Genomic DNA, 24375 nt, shown 5'->3' on the forward strand with positions numbered 1-24375 from the left:
CTGCAAGCCAAAGGCTAAGCTAACTTCTGTTTCCCATTAAAACAAACTAGGATTCACTACAAGAAGACAAAATGTTCCTGGGAATGGTTGGCTACTGCAGCCAATGAATTCAGAATTTTTCCCTTTTGTCCAAGCCCTTACAGAGGTTGACACACAAGGATGTGTCTGATCTGGTACCATTTAATGACAAATACATGTGTGCCCTCACTGAGCTGAGAGGAAGCTTGTGCGAGCCCCAGGTCTGGGAATACCGATTATAACAAATGTTTTTCTTTGTTTGCTGTGAGAGGGATGGATGAGCTTTCTCTGTTTTGACACAGTTACATGGAATTGCAAACAAGCCTATGGCATATGTTTCATCCACGCTTGATCCTGTAGCTGCAGCATTGTCCTGCTGTCTTAAGCATCAGTATTGAACAGTACTAAAGCAGTGCTAAGGGCCACCCACTGAATGTTTTTAACCCCCATTCAGTGGAGATTTTGTCAACCTGTACCAAGACTCAGATCCTGACCAACGCACATTTGACCTGCTATGAACAGACTAATCTGGGTTCTTCAAATGTCAATATAAAGAGATGCAATTTTTTGAATGTGTCTACTTTTTTGTCAAATCCAGTCGACGGTGCAAGTGACTGCAAAGATGAGGTTGAGCATCACTGTCTTGATGTGACTGAATTGTGCACCAAATCAAGACCCAATATTCAGGATGGCCCCTTGGACGAAAATTACTATGTCAAGATCAATAATGGATCCTGTTTTTGAGATTCAGATGGTGCCCTGTGAGCTTGTTATGCAGTTTGCACAGTTTCAGGTGCGATAGAAGACTTTCGGCCTCAAGGAATCTTTTTCACCTAAGTAGCCAAATTGATTGCTCTTACCAGAGCATGCTGTGTTTCTGAACAGCTCAAAGTGACCATATGCACTGATAGTAAATATGGGTTTGGTGTCGTTCATGCCTTTGAACAGTCAATCAATCAATCAATCAATCACAGTATTTATAGAGCGCACTATGTACCCGTTAGGGTTTCAAGGCGCTGAGGGGGGGGGGGCTGCTGCTATTGGTCGAAGAGCCAGGTCTTGAGGAGCCTCCTGAAGGTGAGAAGGTCCTGGGTCTGTCGCAGGGAGGTCGGGAGGGCGTTCCAGGTCTTGGCGGTGAGATAGGAGAAGGATCTGCCGCCGGCGGTCTTGCGTTGGAAGCGGGGTACGATGGCGAGGGCGAGGTTGGCGGAGCGGAGTTGGCGGGAGGGGACGTAGAAGTTGAGTCTGTTGTTCAGGTAGATTGGTCCGGCGTTGTGGAGTACCTTGTGAGCGTGGGTGAGGAGTTTGAAGGTGATCCTCTTGTCCACGGGGAGCCAGTGTAGGTCTTTCAGGTGGTGGGGGATCGGCGGGGGACGTCAAGGACAAGTCGGGCGGAGGCGTTTTGGATACGTTGGAGGCGGCGGATGTCTTTTGCTGGGATGCCTGTGTAGAGTGCATTGCCGTAGTCTAGTCTACTGCTGACGAGGGCCTGGGTCACAGTTTTCCTGGTTTCCGTCGGGATCCATTTGTAGATTCTACGGAGCATGCGAAGGGTGTTGTAGCAGGAGGAAGAAACTACGTTGACCTGCTTGGACATGGTGAGGGCGGAGTCGAGGACGAAGCCCAGGTTGCGTGCGTGGTTGGTTGGTGTTGGAGGGGGTCCCAGTGCGGTGGGCCACCAGGAGTCGTCCCAGGTCGAGGGGGTGCGTCCAAGGATGAGGACCTCCGTTTTGTCGGAGTTCAACTTCAGGCGGCTTTTTCTCATCCATTCGGTGATGGACTTCATTCCCTCTTGGAGGTGGGCTTTGGCGGTGTGTGGGTCTTGGGTGAGGGAGAGGATGAGCTGGGTGTCGTCGGCGTAGGAGAGAATGTTGAGGTTGTGCTGACGGGCCAGTTGAGCTAGGGGGGCCATGTAGACGTTGAACAGCGTCGGGCTTAGGGAGGGGCCTTGAGGTACGCCGCAGATGATGCTGGTGGCTTCGGAGCGGAAGGGAGGGAGTCGGACTCTCTGGGTCCTGCCTGAGAGGAAAGAGGAGATCCAGTTGAGGGCTTCCTCTTGTATTCCAGCTTCGTGGAGGCGTGTTAGTAGGGTGTGGTGGCAGACTGTGTCGAAGGCTGCGGAGAGGTCCAGGAGGATGAGGGCTGATGTTTCGCTGTTGTCCATTTGCTGTCTGATGTCGTCTGTGGCGGGGAGGAGAGCAGTCTCGGTGCTGTGGTTGCGTCTGAAACCGGACTGTGAGGGGTCCAGGATGGAATTGTCCTCGAGGTGGTAGGTGAGCTGAGCGTTGACGATCTTCTCGATGACCTTCACCGGGAAGTGGAGGAGGGAGATCGGGCGGAAGTTTTTGAAGTCGTTGGGGTCTGCTTTGGGTTTCTTGAGGAGGGCGTGGATTTCGGCATGCTTCCAGCTTTCCGGGAAGGTTGCGGTTTCAAAAGATAAGTTGATGATCTTTCGAAGTTGGGGGGTGATGGTGGAGTCGGCTTTGTTGTACACGTGGTGGGGGCATGGGTCTGAAGGGGAACCTGAGTGGATGGAATTCATGATCTTGCAGGTGGGGTCTGGCGGAGGCGTGGTGTTGAGGCTGTTGTGGATGTCGGCGATCTTCTGATAGAAGAAGGTGGACAGGGCGTCGCAGAGTTCTTGGGAGGTTGGGATGTCGTTGGCATTGGCGCTGGGGTTGGATAGCTCTTTCACGATGCAGAAGAGTTCTTTGCTGTCGTGTGCGTTGTTGTTCAGGCGTTCTGTGAAATGGGAGCGTTTGGCGAGTCGGATTAGCTGGTGGTGCTTGCGGGTGGCTTCCTTGTGGGCTGCCAGGTTGTCTGGTGTGCGTTCGAGGAGCCATTTCTTCTTTAGTTTCTGGCAGGTGCGTTTGGAGGTGATGAGTTCGTCTGTGAACCAGGCGGCTTTTTTCTTTCCTTGGTTGTCGGTGGGCCTTTTGAGAGGTGCGAGGGTGTTGGTGCAGTCGTTGATCCATTGTCGCAGGTTGAGAGTGGCGGTGTCTGGGTCGGTGGAGTCGGTGGGCGGGTTCTGGGTGAGGGCGCTGGTCAGTTGGTCTTCGGTGACTTTGCTCCAGCGGCGGTGAGGTGGTAGTTGGGTGCGGTGGTGTTCGATGTGCTTCTTGAAGGTGAAGTGGATGCAGTGGTGGTCGGTCCAGTGGAGTTCGGTGGTGTGGCTGAAGGTGACGTGGTTGCTTGCGGAGAAGATTGGATCGATCATGTGGCCAGCGATGTGGGTGGGTGTGTTGACCAGTTGTTTGAGGCCGAGGTTGGAGAGGTTGTCGATCAGGGCTGTGGTGTTGGCGTTGTTGTTGTTTTCCAAGTGGAAATTGAGGTCTCCAAGGAGGATGTAATCTGTAGAGGCGAGGGCGTGGGTGCTCGTGAGGTCGGTGATGGAGTCGCTGAAGGGAGCTCGTGGTCCTGGGGGGCGGTAGATAAGCGTTTCCCTGAGAGTAGTGTTGGGGTCAGTGTGGATCCGGAAGTGCAGGTGTTCGGCGGTCTTGAGGGTGTCGTCCGTGTGGGGGTGGATTTTGAGGGTAGATTTGTGGGCGATGGCTATTCCTCCTCCGATTCTGTTGGGGCGATCTTTTCTGGTGATCTTGTAGCCGCCTGGCATGGCTATGGCGATGTCAGGTGCTGAGGAGTCGTTCCACCAGGTTTCGGTCAGGAAGGCTACGCCTGGGGCGGTGGTGTAGAGCAGGTCCCAGAGCTCGATGGCGTGCTTTCGTGCGGAGCGTGTGTTGAGGAGTATGCAGTGGAGGTGGTTAGTGTTGGTTGTTGCAGGTTTCCTTGTTCTGTTGCAGGTGAAGTTGCAGGCGCGGCATGAGAAGGGACCTTTGGTGTGCTTCAGTGTGGCCTGGTGGCAAGTTGTGGAGGGGCCGGGGTTGAGGGCGATGAGTTCGCTGGCCGAGTAGCGAAGTCTGGTGGTGCGGGGGGCGTGCGGACCTGGGGGGGGTGGCGCTGGGCGCGGTCCAGGCACGGACGGGCGCAGACGGGCTTACCTCTGGCGCGCCCGCTGCGCGCAGACGCACAGCGCCAGCCATTAAGAAGGGAAGGGGGGGAGGGGGGAGGGAGGAGCAGCTGGGAGGCGGGAGGGAGCGGCGAATGGGGGCGCGAGGGGGGCGGGCCGCAGGGAGGCAGCAGCAGGGAAAAGCGGCAAGGGGGAGCGCCCGAGGGGCGAAAAAAGCGGAAAACAGCAAAAGGCACAAAGTGGAATAAAAAGCACAAAGGCACAAAAGGCAAATCACAAAATACGGAATACAGTCACAAATACGGTAAACGGCACAATGCACAAGCGGAATACAGCAATCTGAAAAAGGCACAAATGGGGGCAAGAGCGCAAGGAGGCAAGGCGCAGAAAAACAAAATACAATCACCAATACGGCGAAAACGGCACAGTGCACACGGGTCTAGCGACGCTTACCAGAAGCCCACTAGACACCAGGGATGAGGGGCAGGAGGATGCCTGCGGGTGGAGGAGGGCCTCGAGCAGTCTCGGTGCTGTGGTTGCGTCTGAAACCGGACTGTGAGGGGTCCAGGATGGAATTGTCCTCGAGGTGGTAGGTGAGCTGAGCGTTGACGATCTTCTCGATGACCTTCGCCGGGAAGTGGAGGAGGGAGATCGGGCGGAAGTTTTTGAGGTCGTTGGGGTCTGCTTTGGGTTTCTTGAGGAGGGCGTGGATTTCGGCGTGCTTCCAGCTTTCCGGGAAGGTTGCGGTTTCGAAAGATAAGTTGATGATCTTTCGAAGTTGGGGGGCGATGGTGGAGTCGGCTTTGTTGTAGACGTGGTGGGGGCATGGGTCTGAAGGGGAACCTGAGTGGATGGAATTCATGATCTTGCAGGTTTCCGAGTCATCTACGTGGGTCCAGGCGGTCAGGCGGTTGGTGTGGGTGGAGCTGTTGGAGGTGGGGTCTGGCGGAGGCGTGGTGTTGAGGCTGTCGTGGATGTCGGCGATCTTCTGATAGAAGAAGGTGGACAGGGCGTCGCAGAGTTCTTGGGAGGTTGGGATGTCGTTGGCGTTGGCGCTGAGGTTGGATAGCTCTTTCACCATGCAGAAGAGTTCTTTGCTGTCGTGTGCGTTGTTGTTCAGGCGTTCTGTGAAATGGGAGCGTTTGGCGAGTCGGATTAGCTGGTGGTGCTTGCGGGTGGCTTCCTTGTGGGCTGCCAGGTTGTCTGGTGTGCGTTCGAGGAGCAATTTCTTCTTTAGTTTCTGGCAGCTGCGTTTGGAGGTGATGAGTTCGTCTGTGAACCAGGGGGCTTTTTTCTTTCCTTGGTTGTCGGTGGGCCTTTTGAGAGGTGCGAGGGTGTTGGCGCAGTCGTTGATCCATTGTCGCAGGTTGAGAGCGGCGGTGTCTAGGGTCGGTGGAGTCGGTGGGCGGATTCTGGGTGAGGGCACTGGTCAGTTGGTCTTCGGTGACTTTAAGAAGGGAGGGAGGAGGGGGGAGGGAGGAGCAGCTGGGAGGCGGGAGGCGGGAGGGAGCGGCGAATGGGGGCGCGCGGGGGGCGGGCCGCAGGGAGGCAGCGGCAGGGAATAGCGGCAAGGGGGAGCGCCCGAGGGGCGAAAAAAGCAGAAAACAGCAAAAGGCACAAAGTGGAATAAAAAGCACAAAGGCACAAAAGGCAAATCACAAAATACGGAATACAGTCACAAATATGGTAAACGGCACAATGCACAAGCGGAATACAGCAATCTGAAAAAGACACAAATGGGGGCAAGAGCGCAAGGAGGCAAGGCGCAGAAAAACAAAATACAATCACCAATACGGCGAAAACGGCACAGTGCACACGGGTCTAGCGACGCTTACCAGAAGCCCACTAGACACCAGGGATGAGGCGCAGGAGGATGCCTGCGGGTGGAGGAGGGCCTCGAAAACGCTAGCAGCAGCGTGGGCGGGGGTCAGGGACACGGAGACAGCAAGGTGGTGCAGCGGACGTGGGGGGGCTAGCCCTTGACCGAAAACAGGTCAGAGGTCGCTCACCCTTGACGCGCAGCGCCAGCCATTAAGAAGGGAGGGGGGAGGGGGGAGAGAGGAGCAGCTGGGAGGTGGGAGGCGGGAGGGAGCGGCGAATGGGGGCGTGAGGGGGCGGGGCCGCAGGGAGGCAGCAGCAGGGAAAAGCGGCAAGGGGGAGCGCCCGAGGGGCGAAAAAAGTGGAAAACAGCAAAAGGCACAAAGTGGAATAAAAAGCACAAAGGCACAAAAGGCAAATCACAAAATACGGAATACAGTCACAAATACGGTAAACGGCACAATGCACAAGCGGAATACAGCAATCTGAAAAAGGCACAAATGCGGGCAAGAGCACAAGGAGGCAAGGCGCAGAAAAACAAAATACAATCACAAATATGGCGAAAACGGCACAGTGCACATGGGTCTAGACACGCTTACCAGAAGCCCACTAGACACCAGGGATAAGGCGCAGGAAGATGCCTGCGGGTGGAGGAGGGCCTCGAACACGCTAGCAGCAGCGTGGGCGGGGGTCAGGGACACGGAGACAGCAAGGTGGTGCTGCGGACGTGGGGGGGCGAGCTCTTGACCGAAAACAGGTCAGAGGTCGCTCACCCTCGACGCGCAGTGCCAGCCATTAAGAAGGGAGGGGGGAGCAGGTGGGAGGCGGGAGGGAGAGGCGAATGGGGGCGCGAGGCCGCAGGGAGGCAGCGGCAGGGAAAAACGGCAAGGGGGAGCGCCCGAGGGGCGAAAAAGCGGAAAACAGCAAAAGGCACAAAGTGGAATAAAAAGCACAAAGGCACAAAAGGCAAATCACAAAATACGGAATACAGTCACAAATACGGTAAACGGCAAAATGCACAAGCGGAATACAGCAATCTGAAAAAGGCACAAATGGGGGCAAAAGCGCAAGGAGGCAAGGCGCAGAAAAACAAAATACAATCACAAATACGGCGAAAACGGCACAGTGCACACGGGTCTAGCGACACTTACCAGAAGCCCACTAGACACCAGGGATGAGGCGCAGGAGGATGCCTGCGGGTGGAGGAGGGCCTCGAACACGCTAGCAGCAGCGTGGGCGGGGGTCAGGGACACGGAGACAGCAAGGTGGTGCTGCGGACTTGGGGGGGCGAGCTCTTGACCGAAAACAGGTCAGAGGTCGCTCACCCTCGACGGGCAGTCCCAGCCATTAAGAAGGAATGGGGGAGGGAGGAGCAGCTGGGAGGCGGGAGGCGGAAAGGAGCGGCGAATGGGGGCGTGAGGGAGGCGGGCCGCAGGGAGGCAGCGGCAGGGAAAAGTGGCAAGGGGGAGCGCCCGAGGGGCAAAAAAAGCGGAAAACAGCAAAAGGCACAAAGTGGAATAAAAAGCACAAAGGCACGAAAGGCAAATCACAAAATACGGAATACAGTCACAAATACGGTAAACGGCACAATGCACAAGTGAATAAAGCAATCGGAAAAAGGCACAAATGGGGGCAAGAGCGCAAGGAGGCAAGGCGCAGAAAAACAAATTACAATCACAAATACGGCGAAAACGGCACAGTGCACACGGGTCTAGCGACGCTTACCAGAAGCCCACTAGACACCAGGGATGAGGCGCAGGAGGATGCCTGCGGGTGGAGGAGGGCCTCGAACACGCTAGCAGCAGCGTGGGCGGGGGTCAGTGACACGGAGACAGCAAGGTGGTGCTGCGGACGTGGGGGGGCGAGCTCTTGACCGAAAACAGGTCAGAGGTCGCTCACCCTCGACGCGCAGTGCCAGCCATTAAGAAGGGAGGGGGAGCAGCTGGGAGGCGGGAGGGAGAGGCGAATGGGGGCGCGAGGCCTCAGGGAGGCAGCGGCAGGGAAAAACGGCAAGGGGGAGCGCCCGAGGGGCGAAAAAAGCGGAAAACAGCAAAAGGCACAAAGTGGAATAAAAAGCACAAAGGCACAAAAGGCAAATCACAAAATACGGAATACAGTCACAAATACGGTAAACGGCACAATGCACAAGCGGAATACAGCAATCTGAAAAAGGCACAAATGGGGACAAAAGCGCAAGGAGGCAAGGCGCAGAAAAACAAAATACAATCACAAATACGGCGAAAACGGCACAGTGCACACGGGTCTAGCGACGCTTACCAGAAGCCCACTAGACACCAGGGATGAGGCGCAGGAGGATGCCTGCGGGTGGAGGAGGGCCTCGAACACGCTAGCAGCAGCGTGGGCGGGGGTCAGGGACACAGAGACAGCAAGGTGGTGCTGCGGACGTGGGGGGGCGAGCTCTTGACCGAAAACAGGTCAGAGGTCGCTCACCCTCGACGGGCAGCGCCAGCCATTAAGAAGGGAGGGAGGAGCAGCTGGGAGGCGGGAGGCGGAAGGGAGCGGAGAATGGGGGCGTGAGTGGGGCGGGCCCGCAGGGAGGCAGCGGCAGGGAAAAACTGCAAGGGGGAGCGCCCGAGGGGCAAAAAAAGCGGAAAACAGCAAAAGGCACAAAGTGGAATAAAAAGCACAAAGGCACAAAAGGCAAATCACAAAATACGGAATACAGTCACAAATACGGTAAACGGCACAATGCACAAGCGGAATACAGCAATCTGAAAAAGGCACAAATGGGGGCAAGAGCGCAAGGAGGCAAGGCGCAGAAAAACAAAATACAATCACAAATACGGCGAAAACGGCACAGTGCACACGGGTCTAGCGACGCTTACCAGAAGCCCACTAGACACCAGGGATGAGGCGCAGGAGGATGCCTGCGGGTGGAGGAGGGCCTCGAACACGCTAGCAGCAGCGTGGGCGGGGGTCAGGGCACAGAGACAGCAAGGTGGTGCTGCGGACGTGGGCGGGGCGAGCTCTTGACCGAAAACAGGTCAGAGGTCGCTCACCCTCGACGCACAGTGCCAGCCATTAAGAAGGGAGGGGGGAGCAGCTGGGAGGCAGGAGGGAGCGGTGAATGGGGGCGCGAGGGGGGCGGTGCCGCAGGGAGGCAGCGGCAGGGAAAAGCGGCAAGGGGGAGCGCCCGAGGGGCGAAAAAAGCGGAAAACAGCAAAAGGCACAAAGTGGAATAAAAAGCACAAAGGCACAAAAGGCAAATCATAAAATACGGAATACAGTCACAAATACGGTAATCGGCACAATGCACAAGCGGAATACAGCAATCTGAAAAAGGCACAAATGTGGGCAAAAGCGCAAGGAGGCAAGGCGCAGAAAAACTAAATACAATCACAAATACGGCAAAAACGGCACAGTGCACACGGGTCTAGCGACGCTTACCAGAAGCCCACTAGACACCAGGGATGAGGCGCAGGAGGATGCCTGCGGGTAGAGGAGGGCCTCGAACACGCTAGCAGCAGCGTGGGTGGGGGTCAGGGACACAGAGACAGCAAGGTGGTGCTGCGGACGTGGGGGGGCGAGCTCTTGACCGAAAACAGGTCAGAGGTCGCTCACCCTCGATGCGCAGCGCCAGCCATTAAGAAGGGAGGGGGGAGGGTGGAGCAGCTGGGAGGCGGGAGGGAGCGGCGAATGGGGGCACGAGGGGGGCGGGGCCGCAGGGAGGCAGCGGCAGGGAAAAGCGGCAACGGGGAGCGCCCGAGGGGCGAAAAAAGCGGAAAACAGCAAAAGGCACAAAGTGGAATAAAAAGCACAAAGGCACAAAAGGCAAATCACAAAATACGGAATACAGTCACAAATACGGTAAACGGCACAATGCACAAGCGGAATACAGCAATCTGAAAAAGGCACAACTGGGGGCAAGAGCGCAAGGAGGCAAGATGCAGAAAAACAAAATACAATCACAAATACGCCGAAAACGGCACAGTGCACACGGGTCTAGCGACGCTTACCAGAAGCCCACTAGACACCAGGAATGAGGCGCAGGAGGATGCCTGCGGGTGGAGGAGGGCCTCGAACACGCTAGCAGCAACGTGGGCGGGGGTCAGGGACACGGAGACAGCAAGGTGGTGCTGCGGACGTGGGGGAGCGAGCTCTTGACCGAAAACAGGTCAGAGGTCGCTCACCCTTGACGCGCAGCGCCAGCCATTAAGAAGGGAGGGGGGAGGGAGGAGCAGCTGGGAGGAGGGAGGCGGGAGGGAGCGGCGAATGGGGGCGCGAGGCCACAGGGAGGCAGCGGCAGGGAAAAGCGGCAAGGGGGAGCGCCCGAGGGGCGAAAAAAGCGGAAAACAGCAAAAGGCACAAAGTGGAATAAAAAGCACAAAGGCACAAAAGGAAAATCACAAAATACGGAATACAGTCACAAATACAGTTAACGGCACAATGCACAAGCGGAATACAGCAATCTGAAAAAGGCACAAATGCGGGCAAGAGCGCAAGGAGGCAAGGCGCAGAAAAACTAAATACAATCACAAATACGGCGAAAACGGCACAGTGCACACGGGTCTAGCGACGCTTACCAGAAGCCCACTAGACACCAGGGATGAGGTGCAGGAGGATGCCTGCGGGTGGAGGAGGGCCTCGAACACGCTAGCAGCAGCGTGGGCGGGGGTCAGGGACACATAGACACCAAGGTGGTGCTGCGGACGTGGGGGGGCGAGCTCTTGACCGAAAACAGGTCAGAGGTCGCTCACCCTCGACGCGCAGCGCCAGCCATTAAGAAGGGAGGGGGGAGGGAGGAGCAGCTGGGAGGCGGGAGGGAGCGGTGAATGGGGGCGCGAGGGGGGCGGGGCCGCAGGGAGGCAGCGGCAGGGAAAAGCGGCAAGGGGGAGCGCCAGAGGGGCGAAAAAAGCGGAAAACAGCAAAAGGCACAAAGTGGAATAAAAAGCACAAAGGCACAAAAGGCAAATCACAAAATACGGAATACAGTCACAAATACGGTTAACGGCACAATGCACAAGCGGAATACAGCAATCTGAAAAAGGCACAAATGCGGGCAAGAGCGCAAGGAGGCAAGGCGCAGAAAAACTAAATACAATCACAAATACGGCGAAAACGGCACAGTGCACACGGGTCTAGCGACGCTTACCAGAAACCCACTAGACACCAGGGATGAGGCGCAGGAGGATGCCTGCGGGTGGAGGAGGGATCCGAACACGCTAGCAGCAGCGTAGGCGGGGGTCAGGGACACGGAGACAGCAAGGTGGTGCTGCGGACGTGGGGGGGCAAGCTCTTGACCGAAAACAGGTCAGAGGTCGCTCACCCTCGACGCGCAGCGCCAGCCCTTAAGAAGGGAGGGGTGAGGGACGAGCAGCTGGGAGGCGGGAGGGAGCGGCGAATGGGGGCGCTAGGCCGCAGGGAGGCAGCGGCAGGGAAAAGCGGCAAGGGGGAGCGCCCGAGGGGCGAAAAAAGCGGAAAACAGCAAAAGGCACAAAGTGGAATAAAAAGCACAAAGGCACAAAAGGCAAATCACAAAATATGGAATACAGTCACAAATACGGTAAACGCCACAATGCACAAGCGGAATACAGCAATCTGAAAAAGGCACAAATGGGGGCAAAAGCGCAAGGAGGCAAGGCGCAGAAAAACAAAATACAATCACAAATACGGCCAAAACGGCACAGTGCACACGGGTCTAGCGACGCTTGCCAGAAGCCCACTAGACACCAGGGATGAGGCGCAGGAGGATGCCTGAGGGTGGAGGAGGGCCTCGAACATTCTAGCAGCAGCGTGGGCGGGGGTCAGGGACACGGAGAGAGCAAGGTGGTGCTGCGGACGTGGGGGGGCGAGCTCTTGACCGAAAACAGGTCAGAGGTCGCTCACCCTCGACGCACAGCATCAGCCATTAAGAAGGGAGGGGGGAGGGAGGAGCAGCTGGGAGGCGGGAGGGAGCGGCGAATGGGGGCACGAGGGGGGCGGGCCGCAGGGAGGCAGCAGCAGGGAAAAGCAGCAAGGGGGAGCGCCCGAGGGGCGAAAAAAGCGGAAAACAGCAAAAGGCACAAAGTGGAATAAAAAGCACAAGGGCACAAAAGGCAAATCACAAAATACGGAATACAGTCACAAATACGGTAAACGGCAAAATGCACAAGCGGAATACAGCAATCTGAAAAAGGCACAAATGGGGGCAAGAGCGCAAGGAGGCAAGGCGCAGAAAAACAAAATACAATCACAAATACGGCGAAAACGGCACAGTGCACACGGGTCTAGCGACGCTTACCAGAAGCCCACTAGACACCAGGGATGAGGTGCAGGAGGATGCCTGCGGGTGGAGGAGGGCCTCGAACACGCTAGCAGCAGCGGGCGTCAGGAACACGGAGACAGCAAGGTGGTGCTGCGGACGTGGGGGGGCGAGCTCTTGACCGAAAACAGGTCAGAGGTCGCTCACCCTTGACGCGCAGCGCCAGCCATTAAGAAGGGAGGGGAGAGGGAGGAGCAGATGGGAGGAGGGAGGCGGGAGGGAGCGGCGAATGGGGGCGCAAGGCCGCAGGGAGGCAGCGGCAGGGAAAAGCGGCAAGGGGGAGTGCATAAGGGGCGAAAAAAGCGGAAAACAGCAAAAGGCACAAAGTGGAATAAAAAGCACAAAGGCACAAAAGGCAAATCACAAAATACGAAATACAGTGACAAATACGGTAAACGGCACAATGCACAAGCGGAATACAGCAATCTGAAAAAGGCACAAATGGGGGCAAAAGCGCAAGGAGGCAAGTCGCAGAAAAACAAAATACAATCACAAATACAGCGAAAACGGCACAGTGCACACGGGTCTAGCGACGCTTACCAGAAGCCCACCTAGACACCAGGGATGAGGCGCAGGAGGATGCCTGCGGGTGGAGGAGGGCCTCGAACACGCTAGCAGCAGCGTGGGTGGGGGTCAGGGACACGGAGACAGCAAGGTGGTGCTGCGGACGTGGGGGGGTGAGCTCTTGACCGAAAACAGGTCAGAGGTCGCTCACCCTCGACGCGCAGCGCCAGCCATTAAGAAGGGAGGGGGGAGGAAGGAGCAGCTGGGAGGTGGGAGGCGGAAGGGAGCGGCGAATGGGGGCGCGAAGGGGGGCGGGCCGCAGGTAGGCAGCGGCAGGGAAAAGCGGCAAGGGGGAGCGCCCGAGGGGGCGAAAAAAGTGGAAATCAGCAAAAGGCACAAAGTAGAATAAAAAGCACAAAGGCACAAAAGGCAAATCACAAAATACGGAATACAGTCACAAATACGGTAAACGGCACAATGCACAAGCGGAATACAGCAATCTGAAAAAGGCACAAATGGGGGCAAAAGCGCAAGGAGGCAAGGCGCAGAAAAACAAAATACAATCACAAATATGGCGAAAACGTCACAGTGCACACGGGTCTAGCGACGCTTACCAGAAGCGCACTAGACACCAGGGATGAGGCGCAGGAGGATGCCCGCATGTGGAGGAGGGCCTCGAACACGCTAGCAGCAGCGTGGGCGGGGTCAGGGACACAGAGACAGCAAGGTGGTGCTGCGGACGTGGGGGGGCGAGCTCTTGACCGAAAACAGGTCAGAGGTCGCTCACCCTCGACGCACAGCGCCAGCCATTAAGAAAGGAGGTGGGAGGGAGGAGCAGCTGGGAGGCGGGAGGGAGCGGCGAATGGGGGCGCGAGGGGGGCGGGCCGCAGGGAGGCACCAGCAGGGAAAAGCGGCAAGGGGGAGCACCCGAGGGGCGAAAAAAGCGGAAAACAGCAAAAGGCACAAAGTGGAATAAAAAGCACAAGGGCACAAAAGGCAAATCACAAAATACGGAATACAGTCACAAATACGGTAAACGGCACAATGCACAAGCGGAATACAGCAATCTGAAAAAGGCACAAATGGGGGCAAAAGCGCAAGGAGGCAAGGTGCAGAAAAACAAAATACAATCACAAATACGGCGAAAACGTCACAGTGCACACGGGTCTAGCGACGCTTACCAGAAGCCCACTAGACACCAGGGATGAGGCGCAGGAGGATGCCTGCGGGTGGAGGAGGGCCTCGAACACGCTAGCAGCAGCGTGGGCGGGGGTCAGGGACACAGAGACAGCAAGGTGGTGCTGCGGACGTGGGGGGGCGAGCTCTTGACCGAAAACAGGTCAGAGGTCGCTCACCCTCGACGCGCAGAGCCAGCCATTAAGAAGGAAGGGGGAGGGAGGAGCAGCTGGGAGGCGGGGGGGAGGGAGGAGCAGCTGGGAGGCGGGAGGGAGCGGCAAATGGGGGCACGAGGGGGGCGGGCCGCAGGGAGGCAGCAGCAGGGAAAAGCGGCAAGGGGGAGCGCCCGAGGGGCAAAAAAAGCAAAAAACAGCAAAAGGCACAAAGTGGAATAAAAAGCACAAAGGCACAAAAGGCAAATCACAAAATACGGAATACAGTTACAAATACCGTAAACGGCACAATGCACAAGTGGAATACAGCAATCTGAAAAAGGCTGAAATGGGGGCAAGAGTGCAAGGAGGCAAGGCGCAGAAAAACAAAATACAATCACAAATATGTCGAAAACGGCACAGTGCACACGGGTCTAGCGACGCTTACCAGAAGCCCACTAGACACCAGGGATGAGGCGCAGGAGGATGCCTGCGGTTGGAGGAGGGCCTCGAACACGCTAGCAGCAGCGTGGGCGGGGGTCAAGGACATGGAGACAGCAAGGTGGTGCTGGGGACGTGGGGGGGCGAGCTCTTGACCGAAAACAGGTCAGAGGTCGCTCACCCTTGACACGCAGCGCCAGCCATTAAGAAGGGAGGGGGAGGGAGGAGCAGATGGGAGGAGGGAGGCGGGAGGGAGCGGCGAATGGGGGCGCAAGGCCGCAGGGAGGCAGCAGCAGGGAAAAGCGGCAAGGGGGAGTGCATAAGGGGCGAAAAAAGCGGAAAACAGCAAAAGGCACAAAGTGGAATAAAAAGCACAAAGGCACAAAAGGCAAATCACAAAATACGGAATACAGTCACAAATACGGTAAACGGCACAATGCACAAGCGGAATACAGCAATCTGAAAAAGGCACAAATGGGGGCAAAAGCGCAAGGAGGCAAGGCGCAGAAAAACAAAATACAATCACAAATACGGCGAAAACGGCACAGTGCACACGGGTCTAGCGACGCTTACCAGAAGCCCACTAGACACCAGGGAAGAGGCGCAGGAGGATGCCTGCGGGTGGAGGAGGGCCTCGAACACGCTAGCAGCAGCGTGGGCGGGGGTCAGGGACACAGAGACAGCAAGGTGGTGCTGCGGACGTGGGGGGGCGAGCTCTTGACCGAAAACAGGTCAGAGGTCGCTCACCCTCGACGCGCAGCGCCAGCCATTAAGAAGGGAAGGGGGAGGGAGGAGCAGCTGGGAGGCGGGAGGCGGGAGGGAGCGGCGAATGGGGGTGCGAGGGGGGCGGTGCCGCAGGGAGGCAGCGGCGGGTGGGAAAAGCGGCAAGGGGGAGCGCCCGAGGGGCGAAAAAAGCAGAAAACAGCAAAAGGCACAAAGTGGAATAAAAAGCACAAAGGCACAAAAGGCAAATCACAAAATATGGAATACAGTCACAAATATGGTACACGGCACAATGCACAAGCGGAATACAGCAATCTGAAAAAGGCACAAATGGGGGCAAGAGCGCAAGGAGGCAAGGCGCAGAAAAACAAAATACGATCACAAATACGGCGAAAACGGCACAGTGCACACGGGTCTAGCGACGCTTACCAGAAGCCCACTAGACACCAGGGATGAGGCGCAGAAGGATGCCTGCGGGTGGAGGAGGGCCTCGAACACGCTAGCAGCAGCGGGGGTCAGGAACACAGAGACAGCAAGGTGGTGCTGCGGACGTGGGGGGACGAGCTCTTGACCGAAAACAGGTCAGAGGTCGCTCACGCTCGACGCGCAGCGCCAGCCATTAAGAAGGGAAGGGGGAGGGAGGAGCAGCTGGGAGGCGGGAGGCGGGAGGGAGCGGCGAATGGGGGCACGAGGGGGGCGGGGCCGCAGGGAGGCAGCGGCAGGGAAAAGCGGCAAGGGGGAGCGCCCGAGGGGCGAAAAAAGCGGAAAACAGCAAAAGGCACAAAGTGGAATAAAAAGCACAAAGGCACAAAAGGCAAATCACAAAATATGGAATACAGTCACAAATATGGTAAACGGCACAATGCACAAGCAGAATACAGCAATCTGAAAAAGGCACAAATGGGGGCAAGAGCGCAGGGAGGCAAGGCGCAGAAAAACAAAATACAATCACAAATACGGCGAAAACAGCACAGTGCACACGGGTCTAGCTACGCTTACCAGAAGCCCACTAGACACCAGGGATGAGGCGCAGGAGGATGCCTGCGGGTGGAGGAGGGCCTCGAACATGCTAGCAGCAGCGTGGGCGGGGGTCAGGGACACGGAGACAGCAAGGTGGTGCTGCGGACGTGGGGGGGTGAGCTCTTGACCGAAAATAGGTCAGAGGTCGCTCACCCTCAATGCACAGCATCACCCATTAAGAAGGGAGGGGGGAGGGAGAAGCAGCTGGGAGGCGGGAGGGAGCTGCGAATGGGGGCGCGAGGGGGGCGGTGCTGCAGGGAGGCAGCGGCAGTGAAAAGCGGCAAGGGGGAGCGCCCGGGGGGGCGAAAAAAGCGGAAAGCAGCAAAAGGCACAAAGTGGAATAAAAAGCACAAGGGCACAAAAGGCAAATCACAAAATACGGAATACAGTCACAAATACGGTAAACGGCACAATGCACAAGCGGAATACAGCAATCTGAAAAAGGCACAAATGGGGGCAAGAGTGCAAGGAGGCAAGGCGCAGAAAAACAAAATACAATCACAAATACGGCGAAAACGGCACAGTGCACACGGGTCTAGTGACGCTTACCAGAAGCCCACTAGACACCAGGGATGAGGCGCAGAAGGATGCCTGCGGGTGGAGGAGGGCCTCGAACACGCTAGCAGCAGGGGGGGTCAGGAACACAGAGACAGCAAGGTGGTGCTGCGGACGTGGGGGGGCGAGCTCTCAACCGACAACAGGTCAGAGGTCGCTCACCCTCGACGCGCAGCGCCAGCCATTAAGAAGGGAGGGAGGAGCAGCTGGGAGGCGGGAGGTGGGAGGGAGCGGCGAATGGGGGCGCGAGGGGGATGGGGCCGCAGGGAAGCAGCGGCAGGGAAAAGCGGCAAGGGGGAGCGCCCGAGGGGCGAAAAAAGTGGAAAACAGCAAAAGGCACAAAGTGGAATAAAAGCACAAAGGCACAAAAGGCAAATCACAAAATACGGAATACAGTCACAAATACAGTAAACGGCACAATGCACAAGAGGAATACAGCAATCTGAAAAAGGCACAAATGGGGGGAAGAGCGCAAGGAGGCAAGGAGCTGAAAAACAAAATACAATCACAAATACGGCGAAAACGGCACAGTGCACACGGGTCTAGTGACGCTTACCAGAAGCCCACTAGACACCAGGGATGAGGCGCAGGAGGATGCCTGCGGGTGGAGGAGGGCCTCGAACACGCTAGCAGCAGCGTGGGCGGGGGTCAGGGACACGGAGACAGTAAGGTGGTGCTGCGGACGTGGGGGGGGCGAGCTCTTGACCGAAAACAGGTCAGAGGTCGCTCACCCTCGACGCACAGCATCAGCCATTAAGAATGGAGGGGGGAGGGAGTAGCAGCTGGGAGGCGGGAGGGAGCGGCGAATGGGGGCGGGGGTGCAGGGAGGCAGCGGCAGGGAAAAGCAGCAAGGGGGAGCACCCGAGGGGCGAAAAAAGCAGAAAACAGCAAAGGGCACAAAGTGGAATAAAAAGCACAAAGGCACAAAAGGCAAATCACAAAATACGGAATACAGTCACAAATACGGTAAACGGCACAATGCACAAGCGGAATACAGCAATCTGAAAAAGGCACAAATGGGGGCAAGAGCGCAAGGAGGCAAGGCGCAGAAAAACAAAATACAATCACAAATATGGCAAAAACGGCACAGTGCACACGGGTCTAGCGACGCTTACCAGAACCCCACTAGACACCAGGGATGAGGCGCAGGAGGATGCCAGCGGGTGGAGGAGGGCCTCGAACACGCTAGCAGCACCGTGGGCGGGGGTCAGGGACACGGAGACAGCAAGGTGGTGCTGCGGACGTGGGGGGGCGAGCACTTGACCGAAAACAGGTCAGAGGTCGCTCACCCTCGACGCGCAGCGCCAGCCATTAAGAAGGGAGGGGGGAGGGAGGAGCAGCTGGGAGGCAGGAGGCGGGAGGGAGTGGCGAATGGGGGCGCAAGGGGGGCGGGTCCGCAGGGAGGCAGCGGCAGGGAAAAGCGGCAAGGGGGAGCACCCGAGGGGCGAAAAAAGCAGAAAACAGCAAAAGGCACAAAGTGGAATAAAAAGCACAAAGGCACAAAAGGCAAATCACAAAATACGGAATACAGTCACAAATACGGTAAACGGCACAATGCACAAGCGGAATACAGCAATCTGAAAAAGGCACAAATGGGGGCAAGAGCGCAAGGAGGCAAGGCGCAGAAAAACAAAATACAATCACAAATATGGCAAAAACGGCACAGTGCACACGGGTCTTGCGACGCTTACCAGAAGCCCACTAGACACCAGGGATGAGGCGCAGGAGGATGCCTGCGGTTGGAGGAGGGCCTCGAACACGCTACCAGCACCGTGGGCGGGGGTCAGGGACTCGGAGACAGCAAGGTGGTGCTGCGGACGTGGGGGGGCGAGCACTTGACCGAAAACAGGTCACAGGTCGCTCACCCTCGACGCGCAGCGCCAGCCATTAAGAAGGGAGGGGGGAGGGAGGAGCAGCTGGAAGGCGGGAGGGAGTGGCGAATGGGGGCGCAAGGGGGGCGGGTCCGCAGGAAGGCAGCGGCAGGGAAAAGCGGCAAGGGGGAGCACCCGAGGGGCGAAAAAAGCAGAAAACAGCAAAAGGCACAAAGTGGAATAAAAAGCACAAAGGCACAAAAGGCAAATCACAAAATACGGAATACAGTCACAAATACGGTAAACGGCACAATGCACAAGCGGAATACAGCAATCTGAAAAAGGCACAAATGGGGGCAAGAGCGCAAGGAGGCAAGGCGCAGAAAAACAAAATACAATCACAAATATGGCAAAAACGGCACAGTGCACACGGGTCTAGCGACACTTACCAGAAGCCCACTAGACACCAGGGATGAGGCGCAGGAGGATGCCTGCGGGTGGAGGAGGGCCTTGAACACGCTAGCAGCAGCGTGAGCGGGGGTCAGGGACACAGAGACAGCAAGGTGGTGCTGCGGACGTGGAGGGGCGAGCTCTTGACCGAAAACAGGTCAGAGGTCGCTCACCCTCGACGCGCAGTGCCAGCTATTAAGAAGGGAGGGGGGAGGGAGGAGCAGCTGGGAGGCGGGAAGCGGGAGGGAGCGGCGAATGGGGGCGCGAGGTAGGCGGGCCGCAGGGAGGCAGCAGTAGGGAAAAGGGGCAAGGGGGAGCACCCGAGGGGCGAAAAAAGCGGAAAACATCAAAAGGCACAAAGTGGAATAAAAAGCACAAAGGCACAAATGGCAAATCATAAAATACGGAATACAGTCACAAATACGGTAAACGGCACAATGCACAAGCGGAATACACCAATCTGAAAAAGGCACAAATGGGGGCAGGAGCGCAAGGAGGCAAGGCGCAGAAAAACAAAATACAATCACAAATACGGCGAAAACGGCACAGTGCACACGGGTCTAGCGACGCTTACCAGAAGCACACTAGACACCAGGGATGAGGCGCAGGAGGATGCCTGCGGGTGGAGGAGGACCTCGAACACGCTAGCAGCAGCATGGGCGGGGGTCAGGGACATGGAGACAGCAAGGTGGTGCTGCGGACGTGGGGGGGCGAGCTCTTGACCGAAAACAGGTCAGAGGTCGCTCACCCTCGATGCGCAGCGCCAGCCATTAAGAAGGGAGGGGGGAGGGAGGAGCAGCTGGGAGGCGGGAGGCGGGAGGGAGCGGAGAATGGGGTCGCGAGGCCGCAGGGAGGCAGCGGCAGGGAAAAGCGGCAAGGGGGAGCGCCCGAGGGGTGAAAAAAGCAGAAAACAGCAAAAGGCACAAAGTGGAATAAAAAGCACAAAGGCACAAAAGGCAAATCACAAAATATGGAATACAGTCACAAATACGGTAAACAGCACAATGCACAAGCGGAATACAGCAATCTGAAAAAGGCACAAATAGGGGCAAAAGCGCAAGGAGGCAAGGCGCAGAAAAACAAAATACAATCACAAATACGGCGAAAACGGCACAGTGCACACGGGTCTAGCGACGCTTACCAGAAGCCCACTAGACACCAGGGATGAGGTGCAGGAGGGTGCCTGTGGGTGGAGGAGGGCCTCGAACACGCTAGCAGCAGCGTGGGCGGGGGTCAGGGACACGGAGACAGCAAGGTGGAGCTGCGGACGTGGGGGGGTGAGCTCTTGACCGAAAACAGGTCAGAGGTCGCTCACCCTCGGCGCACAGCATCAGCCATTAAGAAGGGAGGGGGGAGGGAGGAGCAGCTGGGAGGCGGGAGGGAGCGGCGAATGGGGGCGCGAGGGGGCGGGGCCGCAGGGAGGCAGCGGCAGGGAAAGCGGCAAGGGGGAGCACCCGAGGGGCGAAAAAAGCGGAAAACAGCAAAAGGGACAAAGTGGAATAAAAAGCACAAAGGCACAAAAGGCAAATCACAAAATACGGAATACAGTCACAAATACGGTAAACGGCACAATGCACAAGCGGAATACAGCAATCTGAAAAAGGCACAAATGGGGGCAAGAGCGCAAGGAGGCAAGGCGCAGAAAAACAAAATACAATCACAACAGTTGTGGTCCCAGACACCTATCCGAAACAGTGACCAGGTTTATCAATTGCTGAAAGCATTACAGTTACCTGTAAAAATTGTGGTTGAAAAATGTACAGCTCACCAGAATTCAAGTGATTACATATCCTTGGGCAATACCTATGCAGGTGAAGTAGCGAGGTATTGTGCCCTGCATTGCACTTCCTTTAATGAGGAATAAAGCTATGGGAATGATGATGAGACAAATCAACATTTCTATTTGACAGCTATTGATAGTTGGGAAGAAGACAAAAGATTGCAGGGAGACATGAAAAGAAGAGAATCAGGGTTGGATTACAGCACTATGGGGGACATTCTGAGTTTGGCGGGCGGCAGAGCCCGCCCGCCAAAGTTCCGCCGTCAGAATACCGCTGGGCGGTCAGAAGACCGCCGCGGTAATTCTGAGTTTCCCGCTGGGCTGGCGGGCGACCGCCAGAAGGCCGCCCGCCAGCCCAGCGGGAAACCCCCTTCCATGAGGATGCCGGCTCCGAATGGAGCCGGCAGAGTGGAAGGGGTGCGACGTGTGCAGTTGCACCCGTCGCGATTTTCAGTGTCTGCTTGGCAGACACTGAAAATCTTGGTGGGGCCCTGTTAGGGGGCCCCACGACACCCGTTACCCGCCAGCCCGGTTCTGGCGGTCAAAACCGCCAGAACCAGGCTGGCGGTAAGGAGGTCGGAATCCCCATGGCGGCGCTGCCTGCAGCGCCGCCATGGAGGATTCCCTAGGGCAGCGGGAAGCCGGCGGGACACCGCCGGTTTCCCGTTTCTGACCGCGGCTGTACCGCCGCGGTCAGAATGCCCATGGATGCACCGCCAGCCTGTTGGCGGTGCATCCGCGGTCCCCGGCCCTGGCGGTAGACAACCGCCAGGGTCGGAATGACCCCCAATGTGTCCAGAGGAATGAGGATAATGTTTAGGTGTCGAGTGATGGGAAAGCAGTGGTGCCAAATAGCTTATTGACCGTGATGGTAAGGTATTACCATGGACAAGCTCATATTGGTAGAGATGCAATGATCAGAAGATTCAGACAAACATGACACAACCCCAGATTTAGATTAGCTGCATAAGTTGAGTGCCATAGATGTGTAACGTGTCACCAGATGAATATAAGGTAACACACAGTTGATATACTGAGTCACATAGGCAGATCAGGAGGACTGTTCAACAGAATGCAGCTTGATCTCATTGAATTGTTAGTGTGCAATGGGCTGAGGTATATTTTGGTGGTGGTGGTTTCGTTCTCCCATTGTGTAGAGGTTTACCCGACTCAAAGGAATGGTAGCCTCACAGTTACAAAACTGTTATTGAGGGAGTTGATAACTAGATTTGTTTTTCTGACTTCTTTGGCATCAGACCGAGGAACTCATTTCAACACTGAGATTCCTAAATTATTGTGTGTGGCATTACAAGTTTAGCAAAGACTGTATTGGAGTTGCATACCAAAAGCTTAAGAACTAGTAGAGCAGATAAATGGAACACTGAAGTCTCGACTGGTGAAAGTATGTGCATCTACAACACTGAAATGGCCAGATGCATTGCCTCTTGTCCTAATGAGTATGGGCAGTGCACCTGACAGAAAGACAGGCTTGTCGCCACATGAGATCATCATGTGGCATGCTATGAGTTTGCCAGCAGTGCCTACAAATGCTCTTGTGAACATTACAGTTTACTTGGTACTGGATTATTGTAAATAATAGCTGGTATGGTTTGTTCTTTGTCTCACCAGGTTGGAGAAGCAACTGTACAACTGCACCAAGAACTTTGTCATGACCTGATTCCTGGTGCCTGGGTGTTAGGGAAAAAGCAGTTAAGAAAGACATGCTTGGAGCCATGTTGGAAAGGGCTGTATCAGGTTGCTCTAGTGACAACAACAGCTGTGAAGTGTGCTGGACTCCCGAACTGGATCCATGTGAGCCATGTGTCAAAGTTCCAAGTCCTCTTGATGAAACAGCACCTGTTCCCATAGGGTCAGTTACAGTGAGAGAAAGAGGGTCCAGGGTAGCCAAGCTGTGGGGACTGGACAAGTGGCTAACAGAGAGCATGCACATTCTGGTGAAATTCTGAGCAAGTCAACAGTAGTTGAAGATAGCTCAAATCACATTGCAATCCCAGTTGTGCCAAGAAAAGAGCTGTAGCTGGAGATCAGGGGCCCAAGAAAAGCCCAGAGCAAGTGATAAAAGTGCCTCCTACCATTGCTGAAGTAGCTGAAGAATCAGATCAAAGTGACAGTGAAACTGAGGGCCGTGTAACAAAAAGGTCAAAGAGGAATAGAGTGCCAAATCAAAGATACACTGCTCCTGAATGGACTTATTTTACAACAGATGACTGGGAGAAGGAGTTTGTTGTCTATTGTGTTAACAATTTGACTCCAGTTGAACATTTTGGAACTTCATTGCCACTTGATGAACTAAGACATTATTTGCTGGAGGTGCTTATAAGTGATTATCCAATGGATTATTATTAGAGACATTTGAACATTTAGTAGGAGCTTTTGAATTTTTGTAAATAAGGGAGTCAATTAATTTTTGGGGATTTTTATTTTTTAAGACATTGTTTTTGAATTTGCTTTGTTCAAACAAAGAAAAGCCTGAAAAAGACAGTGAAATTATTGAAAGACGCTTTTGCATTTTTGATTTTAATTTGTATTTGGGAGTATAATGTGGTCAGAATCTAGAAAAGCCATGAAGCCTGATCAAAGTACGAGAAGTAAATGTAAGAATGTGGGTGTAGGTTTAGCAGTAGCATGTGAGATTGTAGTTATTTTGATGATTATTGGACTACGTTTGTCTGTCAAAAATGAGAGTGAGAAAACTTCAGTCACAAGTGGCCCTAATGTAGAGGATTTATTCATAGGTCAAGATCCCCTACATGAAGATGAGAGGCATTTACATATTGACAGTTTTAAGGGAGATTTGACATCAAATTTGTTGTACAATTACATTAAAACTATGGAAGGTTGTGATTGCTATGTATGCGCACAAATCCCATCATCAGTGCAGGAAGGAATCACTTATCACAGTTTGCCACAGATGTGTGACATTTCTTGTAGATTTTTACTCACTGTATTGTATGAGCAGGAGCATTACCAATACTTCTATTCTAATTATGATCTAGTATTTTCTTTTGTGCCTATCATGAAGCACCTGAGTAGCATTGCTAAGGCCAAAATCATTGACACTGTGGGAGGATTCTTTGAACCAACCCTGACATAAGAAACAGTATACGCACACAAGGAAAATTTGACCTGCATACTTAGCCTAATAGAAAAGGTGTTCATTGGACAGGTTAAGGATTGAGGAAAGGAGGGCAATGAAAGCCAAATTGGAAAAGGGAGTCGTAGTATTAGACTGGGATAAAGAGCCCACATATGCTGCAGTGATGGATAGTCAAGGACCCTTATCCCTAGAATGGCAACATGTAGGAAAATTATGTGAACATAGACTAAAGTCAAAGACAGACCCACATTTTGTAGGAACTAGTGAATGTACGCATGTTTACATGTTTAAAAGCGCATGGACTTTTATGTTAAATGTAGAGGATCCCGCCATACCAGGAGTCTATTTGATATGTGGAAAAAGGCTTATTACAAGCTGCTGAAAGGCTGGTATGGAACATTTTACCTGGGAGTAGTTTTCCAAACATTTATCATGTAGACAACATTAATGATCCAATGTGGGATGAGAAACCAAACTCCAGGGTTAAAAGAGGAGCTGGTGCCTCAGAGATAGTAGGGTACTTTTTTGGTGCCATAATCCCATCAGCAGGAGTTATCTTAAATGATCTCAAGATTAGGAA

Source organism: Pleurodeles waltl, chromosome 1_1 (genome assembly GCF_031143425.1).
Source record: "Pleurodeles waltl isolate 20211129_DDA chromosome 1_1, aPleWal1.hap1.20221129, whole genome shotgun sequence".
Lineage (NCBI taxonomy): Eukaryota > Metazoa > Chordata > Amphibia > Caudata > Salamandridae > Pleurodeles > Pleurodeles waltl.